Source organism: Giraffa tippelskirchi, chromosome 12 (assembly GCF_054371585.1).
Source record: "Giraffa tippelskirchi isolate mGirTip1 chromosome 12, T2T-mGirTip1v1.2.pri, whole genome shotgun sequence".
In the NCBI taxonomy this organism is placed as follows: domain Eukaryota; kingdom Metazoa; phylum Chordata; class Mammalia; order Artiodactyla; family Giraffidae; genus Giraffa; species Giraffa tippelskirchi.
The window spans coordinates 61,165,746-61,186,603 of record NC_137286.1 but is presented as its reverse complement, the minus strand read 5'-3'; the positions used below and the strand labels follow the sequence as shown (position 1 = coordinate 61,186,603).

The window sequence follows — 20,858 nt, the reverse complement described above, 5'->3', positions numbered from 1 at the left end:
CCTTACTTTTCACTGTTCTTCCTTCCTCAGCTATTTATAATGCCTTCTCAGACAACCGCTTTGCCTTCTTGCATTTTTTTTTTCCCTTTGGGATGGTTTTCTTCATTGCCTCCTGTACATTACGGACCTCTGTCCATAGTTCTTCAGGCACTCTGTTCACTAGATCTAATCCCCTAAATCTATTCATCACCTCAGCTGTATATTCATAGGGGATTTGATTTAAGTCATACCTGACTGGCCTAGTGATTCTCCCTGCTTTCTTTAGTTTAAGCCTGAATTTTTCTATGAGTCGCTGATGATCTGACCCACAGTCAGCTCCAGGTCTTGTTTTTGCTGACTGTATACAGCTTTTCCATGTTCAGCAACAAAGAATGTAATCAATCTGGTTTCCATATTGACCATTTTGTGATGACCATGTGTAAAAATCATTTCTTGTGTTGTTGAAAAAAGGTGCTTGCTCTTGCCAGTGCATTCGCTTGGCAGAATTCCGTTAGTCTTTGCCCTGCTTTGTTTTGTACTCAAAGGCCTAACTTGTCTGTTATTTCCGGTATCTCTTGACTTCCTACTGTTGCATTCCAGTCCTCTATGATTAATAGAACATCTTTTCTTTTGGTGTTAGTTCTAGGAGGTCTTCTAGGTCTTCATAGAATTTGATCAATGTCAGCTTCCTCAGCATTGGTGGTTGAGGCATAGACTTGGATTACAGTGATGCTGAGTGGTTTTCCTTGGAAAGGAACCAAGATCATTCTGTCGTTTTTAAGGTTGCACTGCATTTCAGACTCTTGTTGATTTTGAGGGCTACTCCATTTCTTCTAAGGGATTCTTGCCCACAGTAGTAGAAATAATGGTCATCTGAATTAAATTCACCCATTCCCATCCATTTTAGTTCACTGATTCCTAAAATGTTGATGTTTACTCCTGCCATCTCCTCCTGGACCACGTCCAATTTACCTTGATTCATGGACCTAACATTCCAGGTTCCTATGTAATACTGTTCTTTATAGCAATGGATTTTACTTTCATCACCAGACACATCCACAACTGAGTGTCATTTCCACTTTGGCCCAGCTTCTTTCTTTCTGGAGCTATTAGTAGTTGTTCTCTGCCCTTCCCTGTAGCATACTGGATACCTTCCAACCTGGAGGGCTCATCTTTCAGTGTCACATCTTTTCGCCTTTAAATACAGTTCATGAGGTTCTCAAGGCTAGTATACTCAAATGGTTTGCCATTCCCTCCTCCAGTGAATCATGTTTTGTCAGAACTCTCCACCATGACACATCCATCTTGGTTGGCCCTACACAGCATGGCTCATAGTTTCATTGAATTACCCAAGCCCCTTTGCCACGACAAAGCAGTGACCCATGAAGGGGTCCTTTGATATGCACGTCAGGTTCCTGGGGCCAGTATCCTATTTTCACATCCTGAGTTCCTAACGGCCCACCACAGGGAATGGCTGTAGTCTAATGGCTGCTCCACGGCAGATATTCTCCCCTTCCTGAATTCACTGAATTCACTAGGGTTCACTGGCTCACATTGGAGGGCTACAGTGGATGATGACTGTGACATCCTTGTTTACTCATATGGCAGGAAATAGTCTATTCCTCACCTTCTGATTTCTACCATTAATCAAATCCTAGTGAAATCAACCGACATGGCAGCAGTTGGGCTCATTTTAGCTTTTATTTAACTACAAGAGCAAACATTTGAATTATGCAATTCATCTGAAAAGATTTGCAGTTAATGAAAACATTCTAGAGAAAATAATTATTGTGTCCTTTTGGAATATCCCAAATTTTGTCAAAATCATTGAATTCATTCGAGGTAAATTGTATGTCTGGAATTGAAATTATGATTTCAATTCATTCTGCTATGTACAAATGGATCCATGCACTGAGGGGCAGGCTTCCATTAGAAGAATCCACACTCTTCCTTTTTCATTGTCCTCCTTATTTGTATGTGTGAGTGAGAAAAAGATGGATGCAGTGGTGTTTTCCCATGGTAACTGGCATCTCAGAAGTCTTTGAGGAGTATTTGTACACTGATATTAGAACAAGTTATCTGACCCTAATTATTTCCTAGACAATAATCCATATCAGTTAGTTGAATTAAGGACTGTGTCCTGGTGTGCAGAGATCGGAGAGAAGCAACAATGTGAAAATCAACTTTCTGCAACTGTTACTATAGTTACCAGGATTTCTATAACAGCAGGAAACAGAAGTGCTTTCAGAGAATGGAGAAAGGAAAAAGAAATTGGAGCTATTTCCATAGCAACAGAGATTTACTGATGTAGATAGATTATAATTTTCTCTACCTGATAATGTTGATATTGGTCATAAATAATTTTATGGAAGTAGAAATATAGAAAACTCTGATCCTGAACTAATGATTTAAAGCACAAGACATCAAAACTGCATTCATTGAAAACATCACTAAGGTCTAAGAATGATGTTGTGAATTGGATGACTGACAGTTTGTAAAGCAAAGGAATTACTGACTGCTACTAATGTTGCCATTTTTTTGTTGCAAAATTCAGAGAAATTTCCTTTAATCTATTTGTACTAAAGACTGTGTGTGGGATACGTGCAAGATATAGAATAAGTAGACATTAGAGAAGTGGTGTAAATGGAACTAGATTTAGAATGTATGAAGGGACTCTGAAAAGATTTGCAACATTACAAGATAAAAAAGAGAAAAATACAACTGATGCAGAACCAAAATGTGCTCACTGTAAGTAAATGCTGGAGGGAAAGATTGGAGTGCTGGAAGTTGCTTTAGGGTTATGCATGGCCAATTTGCAAATAAAATGTTAAAAGGCATTCATTCCTGTGTTTATTTATTGAGTCTTTACTGTATGTCAGATACTACTTTTGCATAAGTACACTAGTGGTTTAAATAGATGAGAATCCCTGTTTCTGTGGAACTACATTCTCAATGGAAAACAGACAAAATAAAGATGATAAATAAGAGTGTGTGTGTGTGTGTGTATGTGTGTGTGTGTGACAAGTGCTATAAAATAGAGAAACATGAGCAGGATGCAGGGGTGGAGGTAAAGTTACAATTCAAGATAAAGTGTCAAGGTTGGCCTCACTGAAAAGGCAGTATTTGAGAGAGTTAGCCAAGCTAATATCTGTGAAATGGAATAACTCCTGCCATGTCAGTAAAGAAGAATGTCACAGTCATCAGCGATTTCAGGCCTCCAAATGTGAATTTCTGAGCCTGGAGGTCCCCCCCCCCCCCGCCAACCCAAGGGAGAACAATGCTTGCGATGCAGTAACTGTCAGATGCCCCTTGCTCCTCAACAGTGAACACTGAGAAACTGGGGGCAGGGCAGGGGTGATGTGAGAAATCAAGAAACAGGATGCTGGTCCCAGACAGTTGAGATGCATATGAAAGCAATGGTTTCACTGAGCCCAGACACTTGCATCTTCCTATACAAAGAAGAGTACTGAATTCTTTGAGATACCTGATTTTCCTTAATTAACAATAATCTTTGATTTTCAGACTGCCTGCTCCCCTTGTTACAACCTTCGATATAACCTGACTCCTTTCCCTGCCTCCTTGGAGCAGTTTCTCAGGGCTAACTGAGATGCTGCCTCCTGAGCTTCAGGTTCTAAAAATTTCACGCTGAATAAAACACTCTTTACTTTCAGGTGTAGCTATTTTTTTGATCGATGTATCTTAGATAAGAGCATCCTACTAAGAAAGACAAGCACTGTCTTGGCACTATCACACACCCAGATATTGGCAGATGAGGATCAGAATCCAGGGCTCTGTCTTCTGTATCTTATTGTCTTTTGTGTTGGAGAAGACTCTTGAGAGTCCCTTGGACTGCAAGGAGAGCCAACCAGTCCATCCTAAAGGAGATCAGTCCTGGGTGTTCATTGGAAGGACTGATGTTGAAACTGAAACTCCAATGCTTTGGCCACCTCATGCGAAGAGTTGACTCATTGACAGGTAGACCCTGATGCTTGGAAGATTGGGGGCGGGAGGAGAAGGGGATGACAGAGGATGAGACGGCTGGATGGCATCACCGACTCGATGGACATGAGTTTGGGTAAACTCCGGGAGTTGGTGATGGACAGGGAGGCCTGGCGTGCTGCAATTCATGAAGTTGCAAAGAGTTGGACATGACTGAGCGATTGAACTGAACTGAACTGAATACCTCAACTTTAAACTGTTGTTAACAGTATAATTTTCTGTTCAATGGTTCTAATGAAGAGGCTCTCAAGGTGTTGTTCTCTGGACCAGCAGCATCAGCATCAACTGGAAATTGTTAGAAATGCAAATTTTCAGGTCCCACTCAAAGACTTACTGAATTGAACACTCTGTATATGGGGCTTTGTGTTCTAACATCCTCCAGCTAATTCTGACAGCTATCTCTCTAAATACTTTCACATTGTCTTCAGTGCCTACATTCACTTCTGACTGCGGGTTCTGTAAAATCTTTCGTTAATAAATCCCAATTTGTCAACCACTATTCTAGTCCCCCAACATCCTAGTATTTTTTTAAGAAGAAAATATCCAACAGTGGTTGTTTCAGAATGGAGAGGAGATAGTTACAGTGTAGCCAGTGAAGACAGAGTGGGTGCTCAGAGATGAAGGCCTGGCTAGGTGCTGTCCTAAAAAGGATGAACACAGGGATAGTCAGTTAGGAGACACCAGCTCACCCAATTTTAAGGAAATTATGGGTGAAAGAATCTACTCATGGAGAAACTTGAGGATTTTCTAGAACCAGTCTGAAAGCAATGTGACCGTGAAGTGAGAAATCTATCAGAAAAGTCTTGTTGGGTGAATTTTCACCAAAATGTGGGACAGCATGTGTTTTACATTTAATTTTATTATCTTCCTTGCTAATTATACTCCAAGTTGAGGTGGACAGGTACAAGAACGCCTCATATCCTTCTACTTCTCTCACTTAAGCTTATTAGTAGTCATTAGGTTTTGAACTGTGTTGGACCTTAAGTCTATTTTATATAACCATTTCAAAAGCAAGGGCTGGACTTCTGCTTCTAATAATGATGGATAAGGGTGAACAGAACAACTCATCTACTAAAAATTACCATAAGAGCTGATCAAAATATGAAAATTCTGTTTGAAAGTGTCAGAAATATAGCATCATGGCTGGAAAAAGTTTTGGAACAAAGATTTAAGTGATAAAGGAAATTGGCAGTGAGAAGTCAGGCAGTTATGACTGTGTTACTTTAAGGAACATCTGCATTTTGGAATAGGCTGTTGACAGAGACAGCAGGAATTCTAGTCAGCCTTGCTGGCTTGGGGACAAAAATTGGAGCCTTGTGCCCTCCAAGAGAAGGTCTGGTGTAATGGGAAAATTTGGGTTACAAATCCCAACATTACAAATCCCACAGGTAAAGAGTAAAAGTGGCAAAGAAATAGACCCACTCTGAATCCAACTCCTTTAATGGGGAAAATGTAAGGAGCAAATGCAACTGTCTTTATTTGCAGATAATTATAGATGCATACCTGTCTTATGAAATGACAAGCTCAGCAGCTCTTCTTCTGACAAAACAACTGCAGAAAGTTATAAACACACACACCACATAATCATGAAAGTCTCTACAGCTCATCCTGAGTGCATGCATTCAAGAAATCCACTAAACCTCAGTAAGAACAACAATGTTGCTCAACCAAACTTGGCTCTGCTCACTAGCACACAGTAAAGCCAATTTACTGATACTTAGTTGTTGTGAAAGAAAGTGCAGCATTTATTGCAGGTGCAAACAAGGACTCTGGGGCAGATAATGCTCAAAAACCCCAAACTCCCCAGTGGATTTCAGGGAAATATTTTTAAAGGCAAGGTGAAGGAGGGAAGTATTGGGGTATGTGATCAGCTTGTGCACAATTCTCTGATTGGTTGATGGTGAGGTAAAAGGGTAATGTCACAGAGTTAATATTATCAGTCGTCAGGCTCCAATAGGCCTGGGGGCTACACATTCATTTTCATCAAGTAGTTCACATCTTCCATTTGGTGAGGGTTTTAGCATCTATAAAATAACCCAGGACTGAATTGAGAATTTCAAGATGTAAAAGGAACCAGAGAACAAATTGGCAACATTTGTTGGATCATAGAGAAAGCAGGGGAATTCCAAAAAAACCTACTTCTGCTTCACTGACTATGCTAAAGCCTTTGACTCTGTGGATCACAACAAACTGTGAAAAATTCTTGAAGAGGTAGGAGTACAGGAGCACCTTACCCGTCTCCTGAGAAACCTGTATGCAGATCAAGAAGTAACAGTTAGAACTGGACATGAAACAACGGACTGGTTCAAAATTGGGAATGGAGTATCACAAGGCTGTATATTGTCACCCTGCTTGTTTAATTTATATGCAGAGTACATCATGTGAATTGTGGGACTGGATGAGTTACAAGCTGGAATCAAGAATGCTGGGAGAAATATCAACAACCTCAGATATACAGATGATACCACTCTAATGGCAGAAAGTGAAGAGGAACTAAAGAGCTTCTTGATGAGGCTGAAAGAGGAGAGTGAGAAAGCTGGCTTAAAACTCAGTATTCAAAAAATGAAGATCATGGCATTTGTTTCCATCACTTCCTGGAAAATTGATGGGGAAAAACTGGAAACAGGGACAGGTTTTATTTTCTTGGGCTCCAAATTACCATGGATGATGACTGCAGGCATGAAATTAAAAGACGTTTGCTCCTTGGAAAGACATGACAAACCTAAACAGCATATCAAAAAGCAGAGACATCACTTTGCAAAACAAAGGCCCATATAGTTAGAAGCTGTACTTAAAGCTACAATTTTTCCAGTAGTCGCGTATGGATGTGAGAGTTGGACCATAAAGAAAGCTGAGTGCCAAAGAATTGATGCTTTCAAACTGTGATGCTGGAGAAGACTTTTGAGAGTCCCTTGGACAGCAAGAAGTCAAACCATTCAATCCTGAAGAAAATCAAACCTAAATATTCATTGGAAGTATACTGGTGCTGTATCTGAAGCTCCAATACTTTGGCCACCTGATGTGAAGAACCAACTCATTGTAAATGACCCTGATGCTGGGAAAGATTGAGGGCAAGGGGAGAAGAGGGAGACAGAGGGTGATGGTTGGATGGCATCGCTAACTCAACGGACACGAGTCTGAGCAAACTCCAGGAGATGGTGAAGAACAGGGAAGCCTGATGTGCTGCAGTTCATGGGGTCACAAAGAGTTGGGCATGACTTAGTGACTGAACAACAAATGGGAGAGAGTGAAGGACAGGGAAGCCTGTTGTGCTTCAGCCCATGGGGTTGCAAAGAGTTGAACACTACTTAGTGACTGAACCACGAATTTGTCAGACGCTGTTATCTATGTCCTTCTAGAAGGAACTAAAGATTCTGTGACTGCTATCTGGCTGATTTATAGTTTAAATTCTTACCAGGTCTCCTGCCCTAAACTGCTGCTTTTCTTCACTTTCTTTTAATTATTGATTCTTGAGCCAAGATTCTGTGACTTAGAGGGAGACCTGGGAGATTTTCTACAAATAAGAGACAGTCAGAGGACACGGGAGGCTGGATCTGTCCTCAGGAGACCCCTTAGGGTCCTGTTCAATTACAGCAGGAATCTATGACTTTTGCTCCCCATGCCATCCCCAATTCTAGCTTCATTTTATGGAAGCTCTTATGCAGGCCCTGCATTCTAGACAGGTACAACTGACAAGATAGGGGCTCCCTTTCTCCCTAGATCCCATTGTTATTTAAATCACATCTGGTTACTTGCCACTTGAAAATCAATACCCCCAAAAAACGCAGGTCTTGGTACAACAGAAAATTGCTTTTAATCAGGATGCTGGAAATCTAGGGAGATGTGGACTCAGTGTCCCCAAACCATCTCCAAAGATTCTGCTCAGCCATGAATCATTTAAAGAGAAAAAGGGAAGTAATCTTAGTTAATCATTGAGATGGGGATCAGAGTCACCACCATGCCCCACTGGAGGCCTGCCAACTTCTCCTGATAATTCTTTAGATGCTATCTTGTTCACACAGTTTGTTCATGAGAGTACTGTAGGGACTTCCCTGATAGCTCTGTTGGTAAAGAATTCACCTGCAATGCAGGAGACCTTGGTTCGATTCCTGGGTCAGAAAGAACCCTGGAGAAGGGATCGGCTACCTACTCTGGTCTGTATTCTTGGGATTCTCTGTGGCTCAGCTGGTAAAGAATCTGCCTGCAATGTCAGAGACGTGGGTTTGATCCCTGGGTTGGGAAGATCCCCTGGAGAAGGGAACGACTACCCATTCCAGTATTCTGGCCTAGAGAATTCCACGAACTGTATAGTCCATAGGGCTGTAAAGAGTTGGACACAACTGAACGACTTTCACACTGAAGGGAAAGCTAGGAAAGAGATCTGGTCGTCTGTTAATCACTTACTCTTCATTTCTACTTCTTTCATCGATAGAAAGAACCAATAAATTAGGCAAGCTATTGTGTGATCAAAAGATTTGAAAGGTGTGCTTGGGCTGGTGACGACCACAGCATGGGCGTGACTCGTTCAAGTTTAGCGACAATATAGCTCTGCTAAAGTAACAAGAAAAAGGGGCTTCCAGCTGGGAAGGCCCTTCCCAGTTTTCCCTTAAAATGTGTCTTCACCTGGCTGTTCATCCATATCCTTTTGTAAACTAGCAGAAGTAGGTGTGTCTCTGAGTTCGGTGAGCTATTCTAGCAAAAATAACTGAATCCCAGGGAAAGAAGTCATGTGTGCAGTGCTGTGCTTAGTTTCTAAGTCATGTCTGACTCTTTGTGACTCCATGGGCTGTAGCCCAACAGGCACCTCTGTCCATGGGGATTCTGCAGGCAAGAATACTAGAGTGGGTTACATGCCCTCCTCCAAGGGGATCTTCACAACCCAGTGATAGAACCCAGATCTCCCGCATTGCAGGCAGATTCTTTACCAGTTGAGCTACCAGGGAAGCTTGGGCTTGCTAAGTCATTTCAGTCATGTCCAACTCTTTGCTACCCTATGGGATGTAGCCTACCAGCTCCTCAGTCCACGGGATTCTCCACGCAAGAATACTGCATTGGGTTGCTAGGCCCTCCTCCAGAGGACCTTCCTGACCCAGGGATCAAACCCACCTCTCTTATGTCTCCCGCATTGACAAGCAGGTTCTTTGCCACCAGCGCATTCTGGGAAGCTGAAGCAGCCATAATTACTGAAACTCAAATGTTATATTAGAAAATGTGCACTTAATACAAAAGAAGTAAACAAAGATCAAGAGAATAAAAAGACATAAATGATACAAAAACAAAAAACAAATCATAGATGTAAATCCAAACATACCAATAACATTAAACATGAATGGATTAAACAATTAAAGGCAGAAATTGCAGATTGGATAAAAAGAAAAATATATGCTGTCTACATAAGACTTTATGAGATTCTTTATTGATTTGAAACCAAAAGGATGGAAAAAGATATATAATGCAAATGTCTGACACTAGATTACTATAAAGACTATCAGTTCAGTTCAGTCACTCAAAAGTGTCCGACTCTTTGAAACCCCATGGACTGCAACATGTCAGAATTCTCTGTCTATCACCATCTCCCAGAGCATGTTCAAACTCATGTGCATTGAGTCAGTGATGCCATCCAACCATCTCATCCTTTGTCATCCCCTTCTCCTCCTGACCTCAATCTTTCCCAGCATCAGGGTGTTTTCCAGTGAGTCAGATCTTCGAATCAGGTGGCCAAAGTATTGGAGCTTCAGCTTCAGCATCAGTCCTTCCAAAGAATATTCAGGATTGATTTCCTTTAGGACTAACTGGTTGGATCTCCTTGTAGTCCAAGGGACTCTCAAGAGTCTTCTCCAACACCACAGTTCAAAAGCATCAATTCTTCAGCACTCAGCTTTATAGTCCAAATCTACATCCATACATGACTATTAGAAAAACCATAGATTTGACTATGCAGACTTTTGTCTGCAAAGTAATGTCTCTGCCCTTTAATATGCTGTCTAAGTTTGTCAAAGCTTTTCTTCCAAGGAGCAAGTGTCTTTTAATATCATGGCTGGAATCATCATCCACAGTAATTTTTGAGCCCAAGAAAATAAAGTCTGTCACCTTTTCCATTGTTTCCCCATCTATTTGCCATGAAGTGATGGGACCGGATGCCATGGCCTTCGTTTTTTGAATTTAAAGCCAGCTTTGTCACTCTCATTAACTGGCTTTTTAGTTCCTCTTCTCTTTCTGCCATAAGGGTGGTGTCATCTGCATATCTGAGTTTATTGATATTTTTCCCAGCAATTTTGATTCCAACTTGTGCTTCATCCAGCCCAGTATTTCATATGATGTACTCTGCATAGAAGTTAAATAAGCAGGGTGACAATAAACAGCCACGAAGTACTCCTTTCCTAATTTGGAACTAGTCTGTTGTTCCACTTCCGGTTCTAACTGTTGCTTCTTGACCTGCATACAGATTTCTCAGGCAGCAGGTAAGGTGGTTTGCTATTCCCACGTCTTTAAGAATTTTTCACAGTTTGTTGTGATCCCCACAGCCAAAGGCTTTAGCATAGTCAATGAAGCAGAAGTAGATGTTTTTGTGGAATTCTCTTGCTTTTTCTATGATCCAATGGATGTTGGCAATTTTATCTTGGCTTCCTCTGCCTTTTCCAAAGCCAGTTGGAACTTCTGAAATTTCTAAGTTCACGTACTGTTGAAGCCTCAGTTGGAGAATTTTGAGCATTACTTTGCTAGCATGTGAGATGAGTGCAACTGTGTGGTAGCATTGCCTTTCTTTGGGATTGGAATGAAAAATAACCTTTTCCAGTCCTGTGGCCACTGCCGAGTTTTCCAAATTTGCTGTCATATTGAATACAGCACTTTACCAGCATCGTGTTTTAGCATTTGACATAGCTCAGCTGGAATCCCATTACCTCCACTAGCTTTGTTCATTGAGTTGCTTCCTAAGGCCCTCCTGACCTCACACTCCAGGATGTCCGGCTCCAGGTGAGTGATCACACCATCATAGCTATCTGGGTCATTAAGATCTTTTTTGTATAGTTTTTCTGTGTCTTCTTGCCACCTCTTCTTAATATATTGTGCTTCTGTTAGGTCCATACCATTTCTGTCCATTTTTGTGCCCATCTTTGCATGAAATGTCCCCTTGGTACCTCTAATTTTCTTGAAGAAATCTCTAGTCTTTCCTATTCTATTGTTTTCCTGTATTTCATTGCATTGATCACTTAGGAAGGCTTTCTTATCTCTCCTTGCTATTCTTTGGAACTCTACATTCAGGTGGACATATCTTTCCTTTCCTCCTTTGCTTTTCACTTCACTTCTTTTCTCAGCTATTTGTAAGCCCTCCTCAGAAAACCATTTTGCCTTTTTGCATTTCATTTCCTTGCTAGTGACTATACTAATATCAAATGTAAAATTGACTTTAAGAAAAACGAATGTTGCTAGAGAAAACAAGGGTATTATATAATGAGGAATGAGTCAACCTATCAGGATGGTATAAATACATATGAACCTAACAACAGAGCACCCAAATGTATTAAGCAAATCCTGAGAGAACTGATGGGAGAAGAACACAATTCAACAATCATATTCGGAGACTTCTGTTCCACTTTCAATCATGATAGAACAAATAGGAATCTTCAGGGAAATAGAAGACTTGAACAACACTATAATACAACTATACCTAACAATCCTCTCTACATCACTCATCTAACAAGAGCAACATGCACATTTTTCTCATGAACACATGGAACATTCTCCAGGAAAGACAACATATTTAGTCATTAAAGAAGACTTAATAAATTTAACAGGATTGAAATCATGCAATTCATAGTGTCCACAATTGAATTAAATTAGAAATGAAAATTGTATCAGTTTTTTATGGCTCTTGGCCATGAGGTCAATATTTCAAAATCAACTGTATTTATATACCAGCAAAAACCCAGAAAATTAAAATTTCATAAAGATACAACTTGTAAGTTCCTGTGTGTGATAAGATCAAGATGATTCACTCTTTACCAACTCATAAAAGCATAAAACATGATCAGAATGGCTGGAACAAATATTTGAAGACACAGAAAATTAAATAGTAGTAAATGGATTGGGAAAGAACACCAGAATTTGAAGTACCACCAAATGGTCAAGGAATTATCCCTTGTTTTGCCTCCAGAGTCTCTTGGCTTGAATTTAACACCGCTTGAAATCTGGAAGTCAGCCCTGTTTTTCAGAAAGTGAGGTTCTAGAATAAGCCTTCTTATCTTGCTTGAGTTGTTGGGGGAAAATTCCTGATTCTTAGGTAGAAATGTCATTTAGGTGATAACTATGGCAACTTTTGGAACCCAGACGTTTCAAAACTCTGAGAAAGAGAGGGAGACTTCCTCTTTATTTAGTGGGGCTGCATTCCTAGAGCTATTAATGCCTCACTTTTTTTCCTTTCCCTGTCCTATCTACAGAAAAAGTACAGAATTGTCTAACATCATGTGGTTATGATTCTGCTAAACATAAGACTAAATTAAAAGCAGACCAGGGGTTTGATGTGCAAAAGGCTGTTCCAACTTTAGCAAGAAATGTTAAACGTAATAAAAATTAAACTCTATGGTTTAAAAAAAGGAAAGAAAGAAGGAAAAAGTACAGGATAGATTGCAGAAAGAGAAGTGGTCAAGAAAATGATCTCAAAGTATTGTTTATATGTTCCAGGACTTATCTTGGCCGTAGATGGATGGATGGATCTGATCGTAGGCATGGATCTGATCGTAATTAGCATATCAAAGATTTTTAGGACTGGACTAATTGCTAGTCCACTACCTAGGTTCTAGACACATGTGGAATATATCTGAAGAGAACTACAGATATATAGTAGTATATATCTGAGAGTTCTAACATACAGATTCACTTAGAACTCTCACATACAACTGATATTGGAGCCACAGAACACAGAAAACAGCTTGTAACTTGCAGCCTGAACCAGATCAATTGTCCGATCAAAGTATCAACATTTTCTATGGAATTTAAGACTCAGAGTCTCACAACATAAAATTTAAAATATGAAGACTATGATCAAAAAATCCCATGGCAAATAAAGAACCATTTTAAAGCTTACTATAGTACTAATCAATGCAGTGTGGCAGTGGCAAAGAGCTAAATAGATGGTTCAAAAGAATAGCATAGAGACTATACAAATGTGGCCAAATGATATTTTTCAAATGTGCCAAAGAAGTTTGATGGAGAAAGGAGAATGGTGTTGGAACAACTACATATTCATAAGGGAAAAATGAACCTTGACATAAATACCTTAAACATAAATAAAATAACTCTAAGTGGGTCATAGATCATCATGTGAAACAAAAACTACAAAACTTTGTAAAGGAACTGCAGGAAAAAGCCTACAAGTTCTCGGGCTTGGAGTGAGTTGTTAAACACGGTTCCCAAAATATGAAACATAAAATAACAAATGAAAAAACAACAACAATGAAAACAACCTACAGTATGGTAGAGAGTATTTACAGATCACCCAGCTGGCAAGGAATGTGGAATTGCTCCACATTCCTTGCTATTGTCAGCCTTTTAAAAAATTTACCATTCTATAGTTAGAATAGTTTAAATAGGTTTATGGCATTATCTTGTTGACTTTAGGATATTGAACATCTTTTAATGCATCTGTTTGCTCTCTCTATATCCTCTTTGGTGAAGTGTCAGTTCACATCTTTTACCCATTAAAAATATTTTTTTCTTACTCTTGAGCTTGAAGAATTCTTTTTTTTTTTTTACCTTAATGATCAATTTTTTTTTATTTATTTTTTATATAAATTTATTTATTTTAGTTGGGGGCTAATTACTTTACAATATTGTAATAGTTTTTGCCATACATTGACATGAGTCAGCCATGGGTTTACATGTGTTCCCCTTCCTGGACCCCCCACCCACCTCCCTCCCCATCCCATCCCTCTGGGTCATCCCATTGCCCCGGCCCTGAGCCCTTGTCTCATGCATTGAACATGGAATGGTGTTCTGTTTCACATATGATAATATACATGTTTCAATGCTATTCTCCCAGAACGTCCCACCCTCACCTTCTCCCCCAGAGTCCATAAAATTGTTCTATGCATCTGTGTCTCTTATTCTGTCTCGCATATAGGGTTATCGTTACCATCTTTCAAATTCCATATATATGCATTAGTATACTGTATTGTTGTTTTCATTTCTGGCTTACTTCGAAGAATTCTTTACAAACAGTGAGTATAAGTCTTTTGTCAGTTGTTCAGTCGCTCAGTCATGTCCAACTCTTTGCGACCCCATGGACTGCAGCACACCAGGCTTCCCTGTCCAACACCAACTCCTTGAGCTTGCTCAAACTCATGCCATCCAAACATCTCATCCTCTGTAGTCCACTTCTCCTGCCTTCGGGCTTTCCCAGCATCAGGGTCTTTTCCAATGAGTCAGTTCTTTGCATTAGGTGGCCAAAGTATTAGAGCTTCAGCTTCAAGATCAGTGCTTTCAATGAATATTCAGGACTGATCTCCTTTAGGATTGACTGGATTGATCTCCTTGCAGTCCAAGAGACTCAAGAGTCTTCTCCAGTACCATAGTTAAAAAACATCAATTCTTCAGTGCTCAGCTTTCTTTATGGTCCCACTCTCACATTTATACATGACTACTGGAAAAACCATAGCTTTGACTAGTGGACTTTTGTCGGCAAAGTAGTGTCTCTGCTTTTTAATATGCTGTCTAGGTTGGTCACAACTTTTCTTCCAAGGAGCAAGCATCTTTTAATTTCATGGCTGCTGTCACGATCTGCAGTGATTTTAGAGCCCAAGAAAATAAAGTTACTCACTGTTTCCATGTTTCCACTTCTATTTGCCATGAAGTAATGGGACTGGATGCCATGAATTTTGTTTTCTGAATGTTAAGTTTTAAGCCAGCTTTTTCTCTCTTCTCTTTTTTTAAAAATTTTTAATTGAAGGATAATTGCTTTACAGAGTTTTTCAGTTTTCTGTTATACATCAATATGAATTGGCCATATGTACATCCATGTCCCCTCCCTCCCAAACCTCCCTCCCACCTCCCTCCCCATCCCACCCTCAACCTGTCACAGAGACCCTGTTTGAGTTCCCTGTGTCACAGAGCAAATTCCCATTGGCTATCTATTTTAAATATGGTGTTATAAATTTCCATGTTACTCTTGCCATACATTCCCCCCTTCTCCCTTCCCCTCATGTCCATAGGTCTGTTCTCTATGTCTGTTTCTCCATTGCTGCCCTGAAAGTAAATTCGTCAGTGCCATCTTTTCAGATTCCATGCATATGTGTCTCTATATGATATTTATGTTTCTCTTTCTGACTTACATCACTCTGTATAATAGGCTCTAGATTCATCCACCTCATTAGAACTGACTCAAATGTGTTCCTTTTTATAGCTGAGTAGTATTCCATTGTATATATGTACCACAACTTCTTTATCCATTCATCTATTAGTGGACATCTAGGTTGCTTCCATGTTCTAGCTATTGTAAATAATGCTGCAATGAACATAGGGGTACATGTTTTTTTGTTTTTTCAATTTTGGTTTCCTCAGGGTATATGCTTAGGAGTGGGTTTGCAGAGTCATAAAGTGGTTTTATTCCAATCTCCATACCATTTTCCATACTGACTGTTTCAGTTTACATTCACACCAGCAATGCAAGAGTGTTCCCATTTCCCTAGACCCTCTCCAGAATTTATTGTTTGTTGATTTTTTGATGATGTCCATTCTGACTGGTGTGAGGTAGTAATCTCATTGCAGTTTTGATTTGCATTTCTCTAATAATGCGTGATGTTGAGCATCTTTTCATGTCCTTGTTAGCCATCTGTATGTCTTTTTAGGAGAAATGTTTCTTCAGGTCCCTTTCAGACTTTTTGATTGGGTTGTTTGCTTTTCTGGTATTGAGTTGTATGACCTGCTTGTATATTTCAGAAATTAATTATTTGTCAATTGTTACCTTTGCTATAATTTTCTCCCATTCTGAAAGTTGTTTTCTTTTCACCTTGTTTGTAGTTTCCTTTGCTGTGCAAAAGCTTGTAAGCTTAATTAGATTCCACTTGTTTATTTCTGGTTTTATTTCCATTACTCTAAGATGTGGATCATAGAATATCTTGCTTTGATTTATCTCATCGAATGTTCTACCTATGTTTTCCTCTAAGAATTTTATAGTTTATGGTCTTACATTTAGGTCTTTAATCCTTTTTGAGTTTATCTTTCTGTAGTGTTACATAGTGTTCTAATTTCATTCTTTTGCATACATATGTCCAATTTTCCCAGAACCATTTATTGAAGAGGCTATCTTTGCCCCATTGTATATTCTTGCCTCCTTAAAAAAAGATAGGGCTTCCCTGGTGGCTCAGATGGTAAAGATTCTGCCTGCAGTGCAGTATACTCAGGTTCAATCCCTAGGTCAGGAAGTTCCCCATAGAGAAGGAAATAGCAACCCACTCCATTATTCTTGCCTGGAAAATCTCATGGACAGAGGAGTCTGGCAGGCTACAGTCCATGGAGTCACAAAGAGTTGGATACAACTGAGCGATTTCACTTTGTCAAAAATAAGGTGCCCATAGGTACGTGGGTTTATCTCTTGGTTCTCTGTCTTGTTTCATTGGTCTATATTTCTGTTTTTGTGCCAGTACCATTCTGTCTTGATGAGTGTAGCTTTGTAGTATAGTCTGACATCAGGAAGATTGATTCCTTCAGCTCCATTCTTCTTTCTTAAGACTGATTTAGCTATTCGAGGTCCTTTGTGTTTCTATATGAATTGTGAAATTTTTTGCTCTAGTTCTGTGAAAAATGCCATTGGTAACTGGGTAGGGATCACATTGCATTTGGTAGTATAGTCATTTTCACAATGTTGATTCTTCCTACCCAGAAACATGGAATATCTCTCCATCTGTTTATGTCATCTTGGTTTCTTTCATCAGTGTCTATAATTTTCTGTATACAGGTCTTTTGTCTCCTTAGGTAGGTTTATTCCTAGTTGTTTTATTCTTTTTGTTGCAATGGTGAATAGGATCGATTCTTTAATTTCTCTTTGTGATTTTTCATATTTTTTTGTAGATAGGAATGCAGATGATTTGTGTGTATTGACCTTGTATCCTGTGACTTTGCTGAATTCACTGATTAGCTCTAGTAATTTTCTGATAGTTTCTTCTGGACTTTCTATGTATAGTATCATGTCATCTGTAAACAGTGAGAGTTTTGCTTCTTCTTTCCTGATCTGGATTCTTTTATTACTTTTTCTTCTCTAACTGCCATAGCTAGGACTTCCAAAAGTATGTTGAATAATAGTGGTGAGAGTAGACACCGTCGTCTTATTCCTGATCTTAGAGGGAATGCTTTTAGTTTTTCACCACTGAGAATAATGTTCGTTGTGGGCTTTTCATACATGCCCTTTACTATGTTGTGGCAGGATCCTTCTATGCCAATTTTCTGCAGAGTTTTTATCATAAATGGATGCTGAATTTTGTCAAAGGCTTTTTCTGCATCTATTGAGATGATCATACGGTTTTTATCTTTCATTGTGTTAATATGATGTATCACGTTGATTGATTTGCATATATTGAAGAATCCTTGCATCCCTGGAATAAACCTGACTTGATCATGGTATATGAGCTTTTTAATGTTGTTGAATTCTGTTTGCTAGAATTTTGTTGAGAATTTTTGCATCTATGTTCATCAGTGATATGGGCCTGTAGTTTTCTTTTCTTGTGTTGTCTTTGCCTGGTTTTGGAATCAGGGTGATTGTCACCTCTAAGAATGAGTTTGGAAGTGTTCCTTCCTCTGCAGTTTTTTGGAAGAGTTTCAGAAAAGTAGACATTAGCTATTCTCTAAATGTTTCAAAGAATTCTCCTGTGAAGCCATCTGGCTCTGGGCTTTTGTTTTTTGGGAGATTTTAGATCACTCTTTTGATTTCAGTGTTTGTAATTGGGTTGTTCATAATTTCTATTTCTTCCTGGTTCAGTCTTGGGTGGTTGAACTTTTCTAAGAATGTGTCCATTTCCTCTAAGTTGTCCATTTTATTAGCATATAGCTACTAATAATATTCTCTTATGATCCTTTGTATTTCTGTGTTGTCTGTTGTAAACTCTCCTTGTTCATTTCTAATTTTGTTGATCTGATTTTTCTCCCTTTTTTTCTTGATAAGTCTGGCTAGTGTTTGTCAATTTTGTTTTTCTCTCAAAGAACTAGCTTTTAGTTTTATTAATCTTTGCTATTGTTTCCTTCATTTCTTTTTCAATCACTTCTGCTCTGATTTTTATGATTTCTTTCCTTCTGTTGACTTTGGGGTGTTTTGTTCTTCTTTTTCACCCTGCTTTAGATGTAGAGTTAGATTGTCTATTTGATACTTTTCTTGTTTCTTGAGGTATGATTGTATAGCTATGAACTTCCCTCTTAGAACTTCTTTTGCTGAATCCCATAGGCTTTGAGTCATTGTGTTTTCATTGTCATTTGTTTCCAGGAATCTTTTGATTTCCTTTTTATTTCCTCAATAATCTCTTTGTTATTTAGTAATGTATTGATTAATCTCCATGAGTTTGCATTTTTTGCAGTTTTTTTTTTTTTCCCTGTAGTTGATATCTAGTCTCATAGCATTGTGGTAAGAGAAGATACTTGATACAATTTCAATTTTCTTAAATTTACTGAGGCTTGCTTCGTGGCCCAAGATGTGGTCTATCCTGGAGAATGTTCCATGTGCACTTGAGAAGAAAGTGTATCCTTCTGCATTTGGATGGAAAGTCCCAAAGATATCAGTTAGGTTCATTTGATCTAATGTTTCATTTAAGGTTATGTTTCCTTATTGATTCTCTTTTTTTGATGATCTTGCTGTCTATTTCCTCTCTTATGCCTGTTAGTGTTTGCCTTATGTATTGAGATGCTTCTATGTTGGATGCATAAATATTTACAATTGTTATGTCTTCTTGGATTGATCCCTTGATCATTATGTAGTGTCCTTCTTTGTTTATTATAATATCCTTTCTTTTAAAGTCTATTTTGTCTGAAATAAGGATTGCCACTCTGGCTTTCTTTTGTTTTCCATTCGTATGGAATGTCTTTTTCCATCCTTTTACCTTCAGTCTGTATGTGTCTCTATGTCTGAAGTGGGTCTCCTGTAGGCAGCATATATATGGGTCTTATTTGTATATCCATTCAGTCATTCTATATCTTTTGATTGGTGCATTTAATCCCTTTACATTTAAGATAATTATTGATACATATGTTCCTATTGGTATTTTCTTGATTGTTTTGGGTTTGTTTTTGTAGTTCTTTCCTCTCTCTTGTGTTTACTGGCTATATGCAGATGACACCACCCTTATGGCAGAAAGTGAAGAGGAGCTAAAGAGCCTCTTGATGAAATTGAAAGAGGAGAATGAAAAAGTTGGCTTAAAGCCCAACATTGAGAAAACTAAGATCATGGCATCTGGTCCCATCTGGTCCCATTTAGCAGCTGCTGCTGCTAAATCGCTTCAGTCGTGTCCAACTCTGTGCGACCCCATAGACGGCAGCCCAGCAGGCTCCCCCGTCCCTGGGATTCTCCAGGCAAGAACACTGGAGTGGGTTGCCATTTCCTTTTCCAATGCACGAAAGTGAAAAGTGAAAGTGAAGTCGTTCAGTCATGTCCGACTCCTCGTGACCCCATGGACTGCAGCCTACCAGGCTCCTCCGTCCATGGGATTTTCCAGGCAAGAGTACTGGAGTGGGGTGCCATTGCCTTCTCCAATCACTTCATGGCAAATAGATGGGAAAACAGTGGAAACAGTGAGAGACTTTATTTTTCTGGGCTCCAAAATCACTGCAGATAGTGACTGCAGTCATGAAATTAAAAGATGCCTATTCCTTGGAAAGAAGGTTATGACCAACCTAGACAGCATATTAAAAAGCAGAGACATTACTTTGCCAACAAAGGTCCGTCTAGTCAAGGCTATGGTTTTTCCATTAGTCATGTATGGATGTGAGACTTGGAATATAAAGAAAGCTGAGCACCGAAGAATTGATGCTTTTGAACTGTGGTGTTGGAGAAGACTCTTGAGAGTCCCTTGGACTGCAAGGAGATCCAACCAGTCCATCCTAAAAGAGATCAGTCCTGGATGTTCATTGGAAGGTCTGATGTTGAAGCTGAAAGTGCAATACTTTGGCCACCTGATGTGAAGAACTGACTCATTTGAAAAGATCCTGATGCTGGGAAAGATTGAGGGTAGGAGGAGAAGGGGACGACAGAGGGTGAGATGGTTGGATGGCATCACCGATTCAATGGACATGAGTTTGGGTGTGCTCCGGGAGTTGGTGTTGGACAGGTAGGCCTGATGTGCTGCAGCTCATGGGATCACAAAGAGTCAGACATGACTGAGTGACTGAACTAAACTGAACTGAAGTCCTTTTATTATTTGTTACAAGGCTGGTTTGGTGGTGCTGAGCTCTCAACTTCTGCTTGATTGTGAAGATTTTATTTCTCCATCAATTTTGAATGAGATCTTTGTTGAGATCTAGTAATCTAGGTTGCAGATTTTTCACTTTCTGTACTTTAAATATATCCCTTCTGGCCTGCAGAGTTTCTGTTGAAAGATCCACTGTTAATTGTGTGGGCTTTCCCTTGTATGTTATTTATTGCTTTTCCCTTGCTGATTTTAACATTCTTTCTTTGTGCTTAATCTCTGTTAGCTTGATTAATATGTATGTCTCGATGTATTTTGCCTTGGGTTTATCCTATAAGGGATTCTCTGTGCTTCTTGATTGACTATTTCCTTTACCATTTGGGGGGAGTTTTCAACTATAATTTCTTCAAAAATTTCCCCAGTGCCTTTTTTTCTTCTTCCTCTGGGACCCCTATAACTTGAATGTTGATGCGTTTAATATTGTCCCAAAGGTCTCTGAGG

General features: G+C 39.3%; 1 protein-coding gene across 11 annotated transcripts in view; it reads left to right on the top strand.

Annotated features, from left to right (window-relative positions):
• The window catches only part of GABRG3 (gamma-aminobutyric acid type A receptor subunit gamma3), a 681,490-nt gene that overhangs the window by 446,708 nt on the left and 213,924 nt on the right, over positions 1–20,858 (top strand). The window lies entirely within an intron of this gene.